The 19,182-nt window shown below is 36.5% G+C and overlaps 1 protein-coding gene and 1 long non-coding RNA gene across 6 annotated transcripts in view; one reads left to right on the top strand and one right to left on the bottom strand.

The window, feature by feature from the left end:
• The window catches only part of XRCC4 (X-ray repair cross complementing 4), a 188,917-nt gene that overhangs the window by 136,599 nt on the left and 33,136 nt on the right, over positions 1–19,182 (top strand). The window lies entirely within an intron of this gene.
• Positions 1–19,182, bottom strand: part of LOC310889702 — a 51,298-nt gene extending 32,116 nt beyond the window's left edge. Inside the window, exon 1 of the long non-coding RNA XR_014576718.1 lies at positions 1–19,182. This exon is cut by the window's left edge and continues 10,281 nt beyond it. This is a non-coding gene — a long non-coding RNA (uncharacterized lncRNA).

The following is a 19,182-nucleotide window of genomic DNA, read 5'->3' as shown; positions in this document are numbered from 1 at the left end:
TAACTGAACTGACATCACAAGGCTGGCACAGATGTGTGACAAGGGCTTAAGCAGCAGGCTTCAATTTTATTAGAAAGCACTTATGAAGAAAACATAATTAAGCGTAAGCAGTGCATGGATATAGTTAAGGGACACAAAAAATACTGGTTTGTTTAGAGACTGCATTAAGCAAACTCCTAGGAGACTAGGGGTGTAAGTCCTGACGATTTCCTCTTCCTTTCCCAAAGGTCAGGTTGGACCTGACCACGTTTTTTAGGCCCACCAGCTTGTCACACCTTCTGTTAGAGAGATGGCTGTGAGTATTCTACCACACTGGACTTTGCCTTCCAGAAGGCTTCCAAAGTCCCAAGTTTTTTCTGATGCTAGGCAGTAGGAAAGACCTGTCCAGCCTCTTTCTCCCAGGAGAATTCCTTGTATTTCCCTTGCTCCCTTGTATTTCCTTGTAGCTGGCTATCCTATTAACTGTCCTACAGAGAACTCCAGTATGCCTTTACTGAGGGCAGGTTGCTCTGTTTTCTCTGATAGGAGAATTATGGCTTATCTACTTTCCTGCTTACCAGGTCAACTGATTTTTTTTGTTGTAAGGAGGTAGTGGCAATTCTAGGGAAATAGAAAAAAAGCCCATCTGTGTCATTCACTTAGGCTGGTCAAATCCTCCATCCATCTAACTAGAGAAACATTTTTAGTGCACAACAAATCTAGGATGTGCCATACATGGCTGTCCTGTGCCAGAGAAGTTGGAGCACAATTTTCATGGCATCCCTTTACTCTTATACCCAGACTCAGAAGCTATATATATTTATATGTATATATATATGTGTTATTTTTTCTTTTCATCCCATGCATTAGGCATTTCCCAAAACCAGTTGTAGTGGGACAGAAGTTTCCCTTACTTAACACTGTACAGATCTGATAAACCAGAGGAATACCTCTTCTTAAACTGTGGGTAGGTGATGCCCAGTAGGCACAAAACCTCCTGGACCCTTTATGAATCCATAGAGCAAATATTAATTGCTTCACAAGCCAGTGCCTGGTAGACTCACTCATCTAATCCCCTCAGCCTTGCATTTATGTCACCATGGCACACTGGTGGGCATATCTGTTTTAGTAGTCTGCTGCTATTACTGTAGGCTTGAGCCTAATTCAGAACAAATTGAGTGTATTCTGTCTCTTTCAGGTATAATCTGTTGGTTGTTGTCATTGATTGGCAATTGATCATTAATCAAAATAGTATGATTTTTACTAGTAAAGATGGTCTTAAGTAAATTGTGTATTGGCTGCATTCAGAAAAATGGAAAAAATACTTTTTAAACTGAAAAAGCAAGTGTCTGTTAGAAAATATGTCTGCTAAAACTGTTTTAAATTCTGAATTAAATTTCTTTTTAAGTGGTGAACACCATCACTGGAATATTTATGCATTTTGTTGTTGGCTCATAACCTTTTAATTAACACTACTCACTTTGAAACAGACACTTTTTCTTGCTTTTCATATTAATGTTTCTTATCTTTTCTCCCTCATACCTCTAGACAGCTGAGCACACCCACTGCTATTCCCTGAAGCAAATGCAAGAATTTAAAATTCAGTTTACTGAAAGACACAGATTGCTGTTCAAACAAGGCATCTAAATGTTCGTAAACACCTTGATGAGTTATACACTCAGAGTGGGTTAGATCAATGAAATCTATCATGTGTTTTTGTTGTGTTTTTTTTTTTTTATTTGTTTATATTCCATTTCCTATTAAAAGAGTTGTCTTTAACATAATCTCCAAAACCCAGTCTGATGATTGCTGTAGTGTTTCAGGTATTTTGTATACCTACCTCTGAAATACAGAGAACAAAGTAATAAATTTTGCATGCATGACATGTGGTCCCTAGAGTTATTAATCAACACAGAAGCATTCACTTTTTGAATGAATCAACACTTTTGAAAGAATTAACACTTTTGCATTCTACAATTCTCTCTTTACATTCAGAAAATATTGAAAATGAATTATATTTACCCTTTGAGTTCACCGAGGATATCTTAGACTAATTTTATTGTAACCTTGTATTCTAGTACAATATACAACTATTCAGAAGTGATGCTTTTGTTAAACTGCAGAACTACTGTGCAGATGATACAGCACCTTTTTAGCCCTAACTACAAAGTGTCTGAAGATTTCATGTGCATCTATTTACTGTTCTAGCAATTAAAAAAAAATTACGTACAGCTCATAGGTTGGAAAATATATGTAGTTAACAAAGTGTTAACTGCAGGAGAGTGACCTATAGAAAGGGGTTCACTTGGATTAGGGAAAAAATCAGTTCTGTAACAAACATATGAGTGATGTAGTGTGATTAAATGGATGAATATACATACTTATCGAGTCTGAAATAAATACTGTTCCTTAAATGTATGGACCCAGGCTCATCTTAGTTGTAAAAATCATTTGGAGGTGGGCCTGCTTTTAACCTTTTGATGGTATATTTGTACACACATTGGTCAGGTGCATACTGAGCTTACTGAGCCACTGCAGTTTACCCCATAGAATGCGTTCATTGTCCCTCTAGCTTCTTCTTTTTGCAGTCACACTGTGCCATTATATGTATGCTTTTCTGAGATTTTTAGTCAGAAAGATGATGAGCATAAAAATATTAATTCTGAAGGACTGAATCCTCTGTTATTTGAGAATGCAGTTCTCACGTTGGACAATAGCATACCAACATGGAGATTGAATAAACTACTAGATTTTGATCAATGCAGAGTGAAATTACAATTTCTAATTACGCATTTCCCAGTGATTGTTTGCTTGGGAGATACTGCTGTCTGTGAAAAGATGGGGCCAAAACTGTAAGTTTGCCATTCTTAGATAACCTCCATGGCTTTGCTAAAGAGGTAGATTCTTCTTTTTTTTGGATTTAAGCAAATTTTCATCTGTGTTTCCTGTATATGGCATGAAGTTTTTTTTTGATTGAGAAATGAAAAGGAATTTTGTTCTCCAAAGTGAAAGCATAACACAGGAGTAATTACTGGTCTCTCTCTGATTCCACGAACCATCAGAACTTTTGTCAAAAGGCAATTTCATAATTTCATAAGAGACAGTTAGCAAAATCTTAAAGTCAACCCAAAATTCAGCGACAACAGTCTAATTTCATACTGATTTGTAATATAGCCTATGGCATCCATTCAAGTAGATAGCAACAAAGGAAAATAGGAAGCAACTGCATCCTATGGCTCCCTGAAAGACTTGCAAAAGTCCAGTGACAGTGTGAAGTGAGAACATGTCCTGTGTGTAGCTGTCCTCCAGAAATCCAGAGTGTCTTTGGAGATTGCACTTCTGAGCACCATCACATTCTCAGCAAGCCACTGCTGACTTGAAGGCCATGCAACTCCTTTCTAAGGGAAGTGTTTTTATGGCAGAGTTTGAAAATGTAGGGTGAACTCTCGATGTAAACTGGAACAGTTTCAGTGACATCGTGAACAGGATACAAGAATATATTTCAGGCTGATGCGTGGTGAAAAATTGGCACCCACTCAATGTCCCACTGAAACCACCAGTTTTGAACTGTCCTTGACACAAACATTTGCATTGTTACTTTAGGTTAATGAAAGCTTAATAATACAACACCAAGTGCTCAAAAACGCTGATGACAGGCAGACAATACTTGTATACAGCTGTGGACAAGTTCTGTGGACAAATTCTCAAATACAGATTATGTTTGAATTTGTACTCGCTGATAATCCACAGACGGCGCTGCCAGCAATCTATATTTTTGTTAGAGGAGTTAGATGAGCTCCTTAGTGAATTAAAAATGTAACATGATTGTCTGTGGAGAAAAAAGCTTTCATCTTCATTTACTCAGGTCTCCGTGCCTTCCCATTGAGACAGGTCACCTAGTGAATTGACCAGAATAATGTGCTAAAAAATAGTTTGGTAGGCGGAGAAGCAATTTTATCACTAATCTGTTTCAGGTTTGCTAGAGGTGATCTCTCCTCTTAAACTGTTGTTGACGAAACTCAGAGCAGGTGGTGAGTGAAAATGGGCAGGTAAAGTGAAAGCTGCTTGCCAGAAGGTGGTTTGCTAGGAATGAGGTTTTAGCGAGCGCAAGATGTGTTGGGCATCCAACTCTCCTTGATTGTCAGTGGAAGGAGGATGTCAAAGCATCCATGACTTGCAAGTTTAAAAATCTCTGCCTTTCCCTTCCTAAGAAAGTACCAGAATAGGAAGTTTGAATTTCAGCAGAGTGAGTGTAATGAGGTCAGTGGCAGCTGCTGAGCACGCATCACTCTTGAAAAAAAGGCCATTCTGTACTCTCAGCGTGGAGCGTTTCCTGCCATCAGACATGCATTTTATCCTGTTTCTCTCCTTGGCTTTTGCAAGTGGACAGCTTAGTCACCCTGGTATTAACAGTTCTTGTATTCTAGTCCTTGCTATAAGCTGATTACGCAGATAAATTATTGCAAAATAAGCTAATAATTTAATAAGTGAGTTTAAAGAAGAGTAGTGTTGCACAAGACCCTAAATGACACCCTTACTCCACAACTGTCACTTTCTGTGCTTTCAGCTTTCTCCAGTATAGCCCAAGAGTCTCTCTGTAAGGATTTGTTCTGCAATTGCTCTTCCAGGTTGTTTTGGAAATAGAAAAGATCTGGCTGTTTCAAGAGCTTTCAAAAATGTTATTTTATTAAATAGATACTCTATGAACTTGCTGGTAGTTTTAGTTTCTGGGAGGTAGTTCAGCCTGATCAGCTTTTAAAAAATGCCTCTGGAGCTGGGAAACTCGAGCTTTCGGCTTGGCGTATGCTTCTTTAGAGCCAAACGAACTGAACTGATCTTTGTTTCAGTGCCTAGATAATGTTGGTGGTGTTATCTGTTTTTGCACACACTGATACTGTATTTGGCATTCAGGTTACTGATCTTTATTTTTTAAAATTTCTGTGGCTTAACCCACAAGGCTGCAGCAGTAGCTAAAAGTTACAGGGCAAAATTGGTAATGCTGCTCAGTCTGTGCACAGCACAGCTGGAGAAATAATGCAAAAAGTATTAAAAAATATTATGGAAAACATGAACAGTTCTTGCGAGAACTGTAGGCTTCTGAAGTGCATGAAGCTGTACCATATGTGAGGCTGGCAAAGAATGTTTTTTGGGGAATACATTCCTTGGAGGAACTAATTCTGACAGTTTATCAAAGGCACAAAGCAAGACAAACTGGGAAAAGTAAATAGACTGACAGAGCTGCCTTTGTCCGGACAGGTTTGGGATACAATGACCTTGTGTTGTTGCTTCCTGCTATAGCTTCAGCAAATGTTCCTTCTCCATCTCTGCTAGTTAAGCGCTTTTAGTGCACTTGATTACTCCTCTTTCATCTCTCTTCAGCTAAGAAAAAGGGGGAAGAGGAGAGAGGGGGCATAAAATGAGAGTTTGACCTGGAGCTGATGCTGTTCTTCTGCAAGCTTTTTCATACATTACCCATCCTTCTTGTGTGTTTGTTTCACTGAGATGCGAAAGTTGTGGCCAGATCCAGAAAAACATGAGCTTAGTCAGCCCCTTTAGGCTGGCTGTTTTAATGGTGTCTGGATTCCTATGGATGCAGATAGAAGTTTACTGGGATTCTTGTATGTGCTTTGGCTCACAGACTCACAGGGAAAAGGCTTGCTGTGTTCGTTCAGTATCTAATAAAAAGAAATAGACCTGTCATATCTGCAGAATTTTTATATTTACAGACCTTTGGGATGCTTTGGTAAGCAGATCTTATGAGAGGGATGCAAGGAGGGAAGGACAAACAGATGAGGTGCTTTTCCATTTTTTCTTCTTCCCACTCCTAAAGTTGAAAACAAAAATCTAATACACTGAGGTCTGTGGGGCAGTATGAAACCATTTTTTTGCTTCCTTTGTCAGGGACTAGCTGCAAGAAGGCCACCAGCAATGGAATTCCTGCCAAATTGCTCTGCTTTGAGAGCAGGGAACGCAGGTACCCAACACCGCTGCTTGCCAGTTATCTAAGTGTTCCATGTGGAAAGATAAAGTACTTTGTTTTATTTCAGCTTTTTTTAATCTATTGACCTGAATATTAAAGCTAATTGTAATTAGAAATCCAAATTTCCAAATGCAGTAAATTTTCTAAAACTGCAAATTTCAGCTCTGGATGAAGGACTGGCCGACTGATGACAGCCACAAAACTCCATTGAACTGTGCTGCGCTGTAATTCTGTTCCTGTTTACTAACCATATAAGCTGACTTTGAGAGCTGTCTGCTGTTCTTTTTCTTTTTTTCCTTTCCTTTCCTTTCCTTTTTTTTTTTTTTTTTTCTCTAAAGTGCAGTAGTGAGCTATAAAACCAATCAAATGAAAGCCCTTAAGGTCTAGAGGGCAATAACTAAAACAAAAGGTACAGTTTTCTTTCAGCACAACTAACACAGCATTTCTTTGATTTGACAGCTGAAAGTCCAAGTAAATAAAGGAAGAAGATCATCACTTGCTCTTACTTTGGGAGCAATTAATAGCCCTTTGATAACACACTATTTTCTTTTTTCCGGCTTTTGCATTGCCCTTCCTTTCCTTTTACTAGTTAAGCACTCTCAGTAGAGTTTCATCTCATATTGTGGGCTGTAGAAATCCTTATGTTTTTGTTTTCTTTTTCTTTTCCAGGTAATTAGTTTTTGGGGGTTTTGTCTCTTAGGGAGACAAAGGCTATCTTTAAAAAAAAAAAATAATTCTTACAGTCTTTTTTACTTTCATCTGCTGCTATTAATTGGGCTAAACCATCTTGCACATCCTGGATGGAAAATTCAGTCATTTCGTTTTGTTCTATTAAGCATTATTTTGGATCTAGTTAGAGTGTTAGAAGGTTCTTGTGTATTTTACTGGATTAAGAAAGCAGGTGGAGGAGAGGGAAAAGAAGGTCACAACTGGGTATATTTCTGAAAGGATAAAATATTCTGGAAAGTGTATTATTTTTTCCTTTCCTAATGAATGACTTTTTATTCTTAAAACCATGCTACACATAGAAAATTTCATTTTTACAGGTGCCATAGAATTAGATGTACCATTTTTCCACTTATTACTGATGCTGATACTATTTTAGAAACAAAATCAATCTTTGCAATGAGGAATAATTAGATTTGTTCTGCAGCTGTATATTTGTTTACAGTCTTACCTTACTGCCACATTTAGATATCCATTCCAGGCCTTTTCTCTTGCCTTGAAACTTTTATATGGGAGATTTTTCAAGTGTTTCAGACTATTCTGACACTTACATGCTGAAGTCTTTGTTCCTAGCAGAAATTTAATTACATGCAATTTAGATTTATTCGGTTGATTTAATCCTAGCATAAGGGTTTATTTTCCTCTCATAGTAATGGTGCAGAGTTCAAAGCTTATAATTAATTTCATTGTTTTCCTGATTGTTTTATTTAGACAGATAGTTCTGAATCTGTAATTTCATACTGAATATATTAAAATCTGTAAATTCTTTGGTTTGTATATACCCTCAAGAGGAAAACCACGGAGCAGCCATGAGCTAAATCCTCTTCAGGTTTGTGCATATGTTTTAATAATGAAGGGAGTGGTAGCTCAAAAGAGCTTGTTGATTGGTAAGAAGGAACTGTAAGTAAACAAAGTTTTGCAGAAGGAAATTAAACTAGCATGTGTTCCTGCCAAAATCCAGAAATTATTCACAGCAGACAAGCCCTCAGGCTGGAACAGGGCATTTTGTAATAGTGTTCCATTTCTCTAGTCTTATTCTTGTGAACGTGTGAATTTCTGACCATTTTTTAATGCTTCTGAGCTTCCTTCACTTGAGCAGTGCTCCATGGGAGGAATACAGTTCCCCGCCCTTAGGCAATTCTTACCTTACTTGGAATCATTAAGTCACAGAAGCGGATCTTTTTTTATAAGTTAATGAAGACCTATGCTGAAATTACAAGGAATTAAACCCAGCACCTGACACGTTGAATAATTATTAAGATATACCTAAGTATATAAAACTGAAGAGTGCTCATTAGGTGTGAGGTTATGTACTTCATATGTAATATATGAGGTATAAAACTCACATAAAACTATGCGGTTTTAGACTGAGCTTTAATCCATGTCTGGTTCAAAGGCTATGAGTAGGTTTGGAGGTGATCCCTGTCCACACTTTTTGAGTGTATAGCCACCCAAAGTTTGAAGAGGTCTGTGTTATGAGAGGGCATCCACATGGCTGCTCCCTCTTTGCTCTTGTATCCTTTTTTCTACTTCCATGGCCTTGTGTGTGTATGGCAAATAGTCTTTACTTAAAAGTCCCACAAATTTATTATCATCAGATGACTAACATCGCAGATCACCCACTTTGAGAGTAAGACAGAAGGTGGCTCTCCGTTCCCCAAGCACCGGCGTGACAGCAATTTGAGTCATGGCCTGACTCATCTTTCACCCCCTCGGAAACCTCAGACCTACAGCACAGGAGATACAGAATTCCTCGTTTGTTTCTTTTATTTTTTCTTTAATTATTTGTCAGGCCAAAAAAATTGCTTGTCCCATAAAACTAATAATTATAAACAGATTTGTTTCTTCCCTCAGTCTGTACAGAAGGTCCCTTCTGCTACTGCCCTCACCTCGTGTCACCACTTAAAAACAACACTGAGTCTTTCTGTTCGGAGGGGTTATACACAGTGACTCCCAGCCTGTCTACTTCTTCAGCTATGAAAGAACACAAGCCTTTGCTGATAGCCTTTATCAACTTCTAAAAGCCTTTCCAAGCAGCTTGCTGATTTTTTTTTTCTTTTTATTTCTGTGTGTGTGTGTGTGTTGGTTTTGCTGTTTCCTGGATAAGGTCTTAGCCAGCAGCTCTTAACCAAAGCTGTTTCCCAAATGCTGTATTTCATCAACATATTGCAGTGACACTGATTTTGTCTGGTGTTTTTAATATTTCTTCTGTGAAACAAGGCTCAATTCTTGTCTTTATTCCTGACAGGTAACATCTGATACCTTTAGGGAATGAAGTGGTTCTCTTAATCAAGCAGAAAGAACATTTTTTTTTTTAACTGCTGCCACAAAAAGTGAGTCTTTAAAAGGATTGAATGCTTTAGGGAAATGCTGTAGCTGAAGGCATATATTTGAATACCTGATGATATTAGGTTACTGCTAGATGTTATATTACTGCTAGATGTAATAAATAGCATTTGTTTCCCTGTCTCAAGGTATTACGCCAGGAGTGATTAGATTTCAGTTTTGGTGAGGAAAATGGTTCATTTTGCGTGTTGCCTTTTTTTTTAAAGTCAGTATTTATGAAATAGATTGTCTGCAAGCAAGTTGCGTGGAAGGGAAGGCCAAACTGTGTATCACGAGTCACATCTCAGTCCTTAAGCTTCTGATGGAGCTGAGAGCTAGTGTGTTTTACTTTCCCGTCAGCACAAATGTTACCCAGTTTTCAGCGTCTGAGCAGTTGAAACACTGTGCCCTGTCCATCCGCTTCCCTCACATTTGCTTATTTTTCACATTGCAGCTTCAGCTTGTGGAGGTCATTGTTGGAAAGTTAATTAATTACAAATTTTTTAAACTCAAAATCTTGGCAAGGAAAACAGTTTTGATAAAGAATTGGTAGTCTTCATAAGGACTTGGAGGTTCTATTGAAATCATTTTTCTGAATTCAGACAAACTTTGTGTGGTTTTGATTCTGATTTGGTACAGTTGAGGTGCTTTCAATATAAAGACCATTTTCGTATTATTATTTCTGAGAATTTATTGATAATAATTTAGTACCTTGGGAAACAACATATCTTTGCAGACATTCAGTGACAATCCATATACTTACCCTCAGGTATTCGTATTCTTTAAGGTGATACTAGTATGGCCTCTACAAAATTTTCCTACAGGTCGTAAGTACTTTTCTCTTAAGTCCTAGCTGGATCGTTCATCAGGGCTGTGCTTTGCATTCAAAGCTTATGGAAAACATGCTTTCTTCTTCCATAAAAGGGTAAAATACAAACAAGGTTTTTCTTTTCTTTTTGTGTAAAGATAAGAAGACTGAGAAGTCAGAGCAAGTGACGTCTTTGTGGCTGAAGTCTGTACCCATTTGATTCATATTGTCTGAAAGTCCACAATGAGGTTGAGAGAGCAACACACAAAATTTGAGAGTTATTTTTTTCTGACCATTATTATTTTATGCCATATTTCACATTCTTCCCAAGCTGTGCAGAGCTCTGTTTTAGAACAGAGAGAGGGAGAGATCTCCCTGACCTCTATTTTAGATCAGGGAGGGATATAAGAAAAGCCCAATGAGAAAGGATAAATTTTACACTTCAGAAAATCAATGGGACTTAGTGAGACCAACTTAAAAAAAACAACCAAACAACAACAACAAAACAATTATACTTCTAATAATCTAGTGGACTTTTATGAGGGTAGGCTTTTTCTTCATTCATTGTATAATAAATAATTAATAAAGCTGTCTATAAAATTTAAATTGCATCATGCACCCAAACTGCATCATGCACTTCCATACATACTCAACATAGTTGAACTCCACATATCTGTCTTATTTCAACCGCTTTCATAAAATAGAATGAACTTCAAAAAGAAAGGATAAAAAAGTATATTGTAAATAATGTTCAGGATTATTTTTCCCAATATTTTTTGTTGTTGCCTACCTCTTTTTAAAAATCAATGGCACATTTTTTATAACAGAGTAAGTAAGGGTGTGATATCCTCAAATCTCTTTCTTTACTTTTGGCTACAGTATGAATGATTATCCAAAGTGTGTCTGATCCCAGAGGCTTTCGCTGATTTTTGCTGAAAGGCAGACATAACTCATCCTGCAAGTTTAAGGCAGTTGTCCTCCCAGAAAATGAATGAGCATTCAAGATGAGACAAATCATTAGACCTGAAGGTTGAAATTTCAGTTTCTGTTGAATAGAAATGACACAAATAGAAACACGTCTTGTTTATATCTGAGATGTTCAGTCCTACTTCGTCCTTCACTGAAACTGCCAAGGAGTATGTGAAGCAGCAGTTGCAATGGTGACCATGTTGTATGGACGCCCACCACATTGGTCTGGAGTTGTGGCAACCAGATTGTTAGAGGAAGACCACAAAGAGTCTTTTATCCAGTTGGGAAGAATTCAAGATGAGAGTCATAAATCTTTTTTTGGGGAGGAGGTTTGTTGGTTGGTTTGTTTGTGAAAGTGAAGTCCTTAGTCAGTACTTTTTATTACTGAAAAAGGAGTTTTTCATATGAAAGGTTTCCCGTTCTCTTCATGCTAGGAAGACGCTCTTTATTGTTTTAGCACTTCCACTTCTATATAATATTCTGTAATATGTAATACTATGTGCATCAACTTTGGGAACCATGTCAGCTACTCTGGTACTGGTTTTGTCATAAGTGATGGCAAACCTCTTCTCTTTTTTCTCATAGGTTGAAACTTCTGAAAAAGTAGATTACTTCTCAATTTTATAACAATGTATTAATTTTTTATCAGTTCATAAGAATTTGAAATAGGTATAATCCTAAAAGTGTCTTTAACTATAAAGTAAAAAGCAGTAATATAACATTGACTATGCACGCTATCTTTTTATATTTGTTCATCAGATGAAAAGTAGTATGAAATGCCTTAAAAGGAAATGAAACTATACTCAAGTCGGATTGCATAGATCATTTGATTTTTGCCATGTTGGTAACAGAGGACATTTTGATAAAAATAAATAAATAGCATAAATCTCTGTTTTATTTCTACTTCCTAATTTGATCTGATACTTAGGTTCTGTAAATCAGTGGCCCAATTGAAGTTAAGAAGTGTGTTAATTCATATCCGCTGAATCCTTTGACCTGAAAGCCTCCAAATGTTCCTTAAAAAACAGCAAGAACATAAAGGCAAGGAAAACTGATAGCACATTTTCCAGGGCATTTTGACGTGTTTCTAACAATTCTACTGCTACTCCTAATAATACATAAGCAAGTGGAGAGATAAGTTCTTCATAGTACTGTATACCTGGTATCCAATTAATTTTCTACTGGCAGGCTCATTAACACAGTAGATATAGCCATTTGTTCTTTTTCTGCTGGACTATTTAATTTCTGCGATCACTGCCCTACAAAGCATTATTAATATTTCATTTCTTCACTCTATGATTCCCTCAAAAAAAAGACTGGGGAAAAAAAAAAAAAGGAAGAGTCAATATCTGTGTTTCTACTTGGCTTCTCAATGCTGTCTTTCTCTCAGTGAAGCAAACTAAATTTCAGGGGAGGGAACAGATTTTGTGGATTATCTCCATCTTTAATGTAAAGGGAAAAAGCAATTTAAATTCCAAGTCTGCAGTAGTGTGAGTTTTTGGAAGCCTACTAAGCCACTATGTAGAGCTTGATTGCTAACAGAATTTTTTCTGGTTCATCATAAGAGTTTGAATACAATGAAATGGGAAACATTGTATATTTTAAGGGATTAGTGGAAATAAAATTATCCAAATACTTTATAATCTTCATTGGTTTAAGTCAATGTCACTGATTGTCTGCAGAGGTCTAACGCATCATTTTCATCCTGCCAAAACTAAAATGTATTTTTCACTATGTACAAAGAATGACATCCAAAGGCATAAAAATATTATTTCATAAGACATTGGATTTTTTTTTCTCTTTAGTTTCTATTATTGATATGTTTTAAATTTGCATTTTTGCATAGTAGGAATTTTCAACCATACTTTATAGCATCATGTATTTAGTGGGGTGTGTTTGGGACTGAAATGAGTTACAGATCATAAAATTTGGAAGCACTGGAATCCTCTATATATGAATGACATGAAAATACTTGAGTTGCTTTGTTTTAATAGTATTTTTAGAATACTAAGACTATATGTTTTTAAACTGTCTTTTCTGGGACACTGTAAGATACTCATGTTTTGTTTTTGTTTTGCAGCAGAGCCATCTTTAGCTCTTAAAATAACTAATGCAGATGTAAGGAATATCAATTGTAGTCTACTTCCAGGGAAAAAAAAAAAAAGCAAAAAAGACAAAAACAAAACAAAACAAAAAAAAAACACTCCATGGTGGAAGGTTCTTTTCTCATTATTTTTGGTGGATAATTGTTTCCTTATCTGAATGCCACAACTTCTTTTTCCTTTTGTGATTCACTTGCTTGTTTTCATGTTTTTTCTACAAGCCATTAAGTAAAGAGAAACTTTGTTCACCTACTTATCCTCTGTAGGATACAGTGAGTCATTTGGTTAAATGTGTATTTTATACAATATGAGTACTTAACTCCACTCACTTGTTTGGTGTGGGTGTAACACGTGTTTGGACCTTGTGTAGGTCATTCTTATGCGCCAAGGGGCACAATGTTGGTTTATCAAGTGGAAGAAAGACAGTGTTTGTATGGGAAGCTCTCAGCTGCCTGTTTGCACCCACCACACCCACTGCTGTGATGGCTACTGATTCAGTAGTATTCCTCCTCCATCACTTGTAGCAGCCCCATAAGGTGGCTCTTTGTTTTAGCTTCATCTTCATTTAAAATGCTTTTCCACTCTGCCATTTATTTCTCAAATAGCACAGGGAACACTGAATGTAAAGGAAAATGTGCTGCTAATATGAATCTCTGTGGTGAAGAATCATAGACAGCTATGTTAAAATTTCAGTCTAGGTAAGCAAACCTGTTTTGTAGTAAAGTTTGTCATCCTCTGAAATGTCAACAGAAGCAACTTTCATGACGGAGAACCATTGCAGAAATCTTCTGAAAACCTGGTTGCTGCACCTGGGGGTCTTTGTGGATGTTAAGATTTTTATTGTTCTTAATGTAGTAGTTTTTTTACTGGGTTCACAGTTGGTGCTAAGCATTTGAAACTAAAACCCACGTATCTTCTCACCTAGCCATCTGATATCTATTCTGCAGGAGACTTCAAAGCTGGTTGTTCATGAATCCTCTGGAGTATAATTCTGTGCAAATATCCCCCTTCATTCTGTATTAGTAAATATGGTGGTTTCAAAAGTCTAGCACTGATTTAAAAGAAATATGATGTTTTGTACGTAACAAATCTATCTTAAAGAATGTGTGACTAACAAACATAGTGGGAAAACAATAACTAAAAGCCATTTATATTTTGCACTTAATCATTTAGAGCTGAGATTCCTGAAGCAGGCTGACACACTTTGAACTAACTTTCAGTTTACTTCTTTTAGTTCATGTAATGAGTCTCTTCTGCTAAGAAAGACTCTACAAAATTAACGTAAATATCAGACTGTTTTAGTATTCACTGTGCAGTACCCCTAAACACCCTGTCTACATTCTTCAGTCTAAATCGGTCTCCTGGGATACATTTTTCTTTAGCAGTCTTCTCAGACTTCAACAGAACTCTTTGGTGTAGTAAGCATTACACCTGGGAGTAAACATTTCCAAAACACTGGTCTTGGATTAAGATGCTTACAAAGAAGTACAAACTACAACACAGGAGAGAAGGATAAGAGAAAGGATACCCTCCTTTTCAAATTGTATTTTATTGATTTAGCTCAGTATACATTTATAAACATTAAATAGTAGTGTAAGAGATAAATATCCTAACAGAAAACTATGTTTTGGAGTTTTCTGTTTTATTACTTAATGTAATGTACAGAACAATGCCTTTTGGAATTTCAGCCCTGTGTTTTACAACTCACCAAGTCACATTACAAAAAGATACCACATTAACTCATTATAGATTTCCCAATTGTTCATTTTTTTTGAAATAAAAAAAAAACTGTTACTTTAATCTTACTTCACAATAATTTTAAACGATTTTTGAAATATCTCATACTGGCTTTCCTACTCATTGCATAATGAAATACAAGAAATTTTATATTTCCTTTATGCTAGAAATAAAATCACACTTTAGTCTATTTGTTAGGCAGTAACAGATACTGCTGCGATAAATTTGTGTGGGAAGACAGTATAGTGGAGAGAATGTGAACTTTGCTAACCACCACATATTCAGCTTCCTCTTTGGTGAAGTCTTTCCAAGCTAACCACAAATGTGTTGCAACTAAAGCTGCTCTATTTACCACAAAAACTAAACAAGTGAGAACAACTATGCAGAGTCAAAGAGGAGAGAAGAATTAAAGTTTCAGTGAAGTCTTCAGAGAACAGCTGAATTATCTCTGAAGTGCTTACGTGTTAAAGCTGAGTGAAAAAAAAAGACACTGGACTTCACTGTGAGATGGAGAACTTTTAGGTGTAAACAAAGCAAAACTTGAAATCACAGTGAAGAACTTAATGTCCAAGCACAAAAATGGTGAGAATGGGTGCATGATGTCATTGCCAAGTAAGAGAAGAGCATTGTACCACTGCAGAACTGTTAAAAAATACCCCTTTGGAAAAAAGGCTTGGAAGTTTTTAAATCTGACTTCATGTAAATCCACTGTCAGTTTGTAAATCAACAAGAAAATGATGGCAATGCTGCAAAGAGCTTTTGTCAGTGTGGGATGCAAGTTGAGCTCATGCAATTATAAGTCCATGGCAAATTATGTAAAACAAAAAAAGAATCTACCTCAGAGTAGATACTCAGCAACCTTTCCATATTCAGTGTAATTTAATACCACTGCAGTTAAGTATGAAAAACTCAACTCATTATTGTATCCCAGTAAGCTGTAGCTTCATAAAAAGGCTGTAAGTTCAAGGCATTCCTCTTTCAAATGTATAGCACCTCATTTTGTTTCATGTATTGCTGAAGGAAAAAGTGAATTAGACCAGTCTGAATGTTGACTTAGGATGGCTGTGTAACAAAAATTATGGAATTTTTTTTTTTTTTGCTATTGTTATGTAGCTTAACTTGAAAAAAACTGTTGAATAGAAGTATACAAGTTGTTTCATATAACAAGCCGTATTGCTTTGAAATTTTGAAATCACCATCAAGTCTAAAAATAAGCAAATTATTTATTCATAAAATTTACTTCATTAACACAATCTGTATTTTTTTTTACAAAGACAAAAAACTATTTGTTCATCAAATGTGATCATAAAAGTAACATTTTCAAAATTCTCATCAATTGCCAGTGATGATTGTTCTCTAATGTCTACTGTCACCATCTGACTGTAGAGTGATGAGGGGAAATGCCAAGCATCTTTTAAGTGGTGATGGTTAAGTCACACAGGAGCCCAAGTCTTCTCCTGAGAGAAGCATATACCCTGGTACTGTTGTGTATTACTTTGATCAACCTAAACCAGAGAAAACAATGACCTGCATTATTTCATCCAACTACTACTAAACTTACTTTCACCCTCTGCACACTCCCATCTGGACATTTTATGGAAGAGAATGGTGGAGGAACACAAATACAAGATAAATCTATAATGACTCGATTCAGGATGAAATTAGGATGTTAGTCCTTATTTGCATGAAAATCAATCAGGCATGCAAGACATAATATTAACAAAATACAAGACTGTAAGTAACAGTGTCACTCTAATTTATTGTGCTTCCCTTTGTCCCCACTCTCTGATTTTATACTCTGTCAAGCAAAAAGAGCCAGTCAGAGTGGTCTTTGTCTGCAATGACTGCCTTGTGCCGTGGCACTAATTCAGTGTCAGAGATGATACTCTTCTATATGATCATGGCTCAAACCCAAGTCAACCAACCATGTGCATATCAAAACCTATGCTATTTTCTGTTGCTTCATTAGCACAGAAAATAAAGGGTTCTCTTCTTCATTGCTTTCTTACCGTAACAGCCTGTCATTTTGACATAATCTAAAGAAGATAGTGATTCAGACACATGTAGTTTAAAGCATGTGCAGTTCAAAAAGAAATAAATTGTTAAGTAAAAATGTATTGAAAATGTATTTTTTTCCTAATGAAATTTCACTGTAATATCTCTGGTCCCGGTAATCTGGTTGTTTCTATCACCATGGATTTTTAAAGGAAAAAATTTGTAGCAGCTTGAATTTTAAAATAATCAATGGATGGGGTTATTTTGCAGTCTTAACATCAGCATCTTCTTTTTGACATACTGTTTAAGTATTGCTTAGCACCAGTTATCAAATGCTGATAGATTGCTTCTTACTTGCCCTGAGCAGTGTTTGTGCTGCCCTGCGTGGTTTGGAAGCATCTAGTGGACTGGTACAAATAAAAGAAAGCTAGTGTAGTTGCATGTTTCCCCCATCAAAAGGTCACTTTTGTAATAAAAGAGAGAGAAATCAGATAGTTTAGAGGCACGGCCCATCAGTAGGAATGTGTTTTTTTTATAACTTGTAGGGACTTTTTTTGCAAAGCTGGCAGCATGGGATGGTTACGTTACTGTACTGGAACTGCTTTAAAGTGATCAATATGTGAACACTGTTCCCACTACAACTGTAAGGAAAATTCTTGCTATTAATAATAAAAAAATTATTTATGTGATGGCAGTGGTTTCAAACGATAGCTCTCAGGCAACCCTGTAGGAATAAAATGCTGCAGTGTTTGATGAGAAAGTCCAGTATCGATTCAGGCTGATAAAATATTTTTCTTTATCTTTTGAGAGGTCTTACTACATAGATGCTATGAATAAAAGTTTGGCATTTCTAACATGTTGAGAGTCCCAATATATACAATTCTTTTTTTGTTATGAAAACTCTGTTCTGTCTGTCTCGTTTGCTGTTTGACAATGTATGTGAACAGAGAAACAGTGAAGTGTAAATCTCTGTTTTTCTGAGGCTCAGGCTACTGAATAGGTGTCATTGTATCCGTGCCTCTTGAGAATAAACTGCTGCAAAAACTTACTGGAGCATTTTTTTGGTGTGCAGCCTCCTACTGACAGCTGCAGAGAGAAATGTCTTCTGGCCTTCTTTATCCCTTCCTCTCGCTGTGTGCTTTTCCTATCAACTGCCCCATAAATATTTTCATGTAGCTGGCACAGCTTACATGTTGTCCGACGCCTTGCTCAGGACCTCGTCAGAAATGAGATGCCTTATTGTAATCTGCTGTAAGAAAGAAGTGGCTTCAAGAAGACTTGAAGAGAGCTGGAGGCTAGGTCTGAAAACCCAACTTTTTCCTTAATTTGAGAACCTCGCAGTCCTGGCAGTTCTCTGATTTCATTCATATGCCTAATGCTTCATAAGCAATTTGTATTTTTTCATTCTAGTGCCAAAGCTCATCCTTTGTCTTCAACAGCTTGTATTTGTGTTTATCCCTGATCCACACTATCTTTGGCCTTCATATCTAGAAAGTCTTCCTCAAAAGAGCATCTTCATTCTGCACATCTCAGGGCTTGTCTCATTACTTGACGTATCACTGATGTGCTAAAATGCTTCCAATTTCCAGATTTGGCTTAAGAGTTCTGTGAGAGTTTTGTTGTCATTTCACCATGATAAGTGAAGCTCACTGTGCTAGGGTTTAAAATTACACAAGATGATACTTTTCAGATCAGAACAAATTCATTTTTTTTGCTAAATTTGTACAGATAGAAGCTGCCTTTGTAAGGAGGGAAGAAAGGTACACATATTCAGTGTTCATGTTTATGCTTTTTATTTGCCATTTAGGGTATTTGTTTGGAGTATTTCACAATAAAACTAAAACATTGTTTTCTTACTATAAGTAGGCTGGGGAGAATAGATATATGAGGGATTATAATTTCCAAATTAAGTGTATAAAATGTGCTGATATCAGTGTGGTCTGGAATTGTGCATGACGTGTGCATTTTGGATTTGAATGCAGAACAAGTTAGTAAAAAAAGACCCTAACTGTACTGATATTTCAAAACAGTATAGTCTGACTTACAGAGGCTGTTAAAAAAAATGGTCTGTTTTGTCTGTGACAGGAAGGATTAGCAGAAAAATCACTGATCATTTTTTTTGTAGCACATCTATCACATTGCTAGGTAATATTAGTTTCATCCTAGAGGTCTTTAATGCTATGGAGCACTAGTAACTTTTTTTTTTTTTTTTAAGGGAAAACATAGACTTGCCTATGGGTCAATGTTTAAATGTTACACAATTACACAATCTGGCTTTAAACTTTTTCTGCAATTAATGCCTAATCCAAAACACCAAAGCACATTATCAATTTTATACTTAACTGGAGCATTTTTTCAACAGGCCTATTCAACTACTTAAAATTAAGCACATGCCTAAGTGCATTGTTGAACCAGGGCCAGACATGTTATGACGAAGCAAAAAGCCACAGAAAACATCTAACAGATAATATTCATATTTCTCAGATTAAAACGTTCGTTTCGAGACAAGAAAGAGCTTAAATATCAGTTAGCTTCAGGCACAGGTGAAACAGGCAGCTGCT

This window comes from Anser anser, assembly GCF_964211835.1.
Source record: "Anser anser genome assembly, chromosome: Z".
Classification (NCBI taxonomy): domain Eukaryota; kingdom Metazoa; phylum Chordata; class Aves; order Anseriformes; family Anatidae; genus Anser; species Anser anser.
This window is presented reverse-complemented; position numbering and strand designations above follow the sequence as displayed.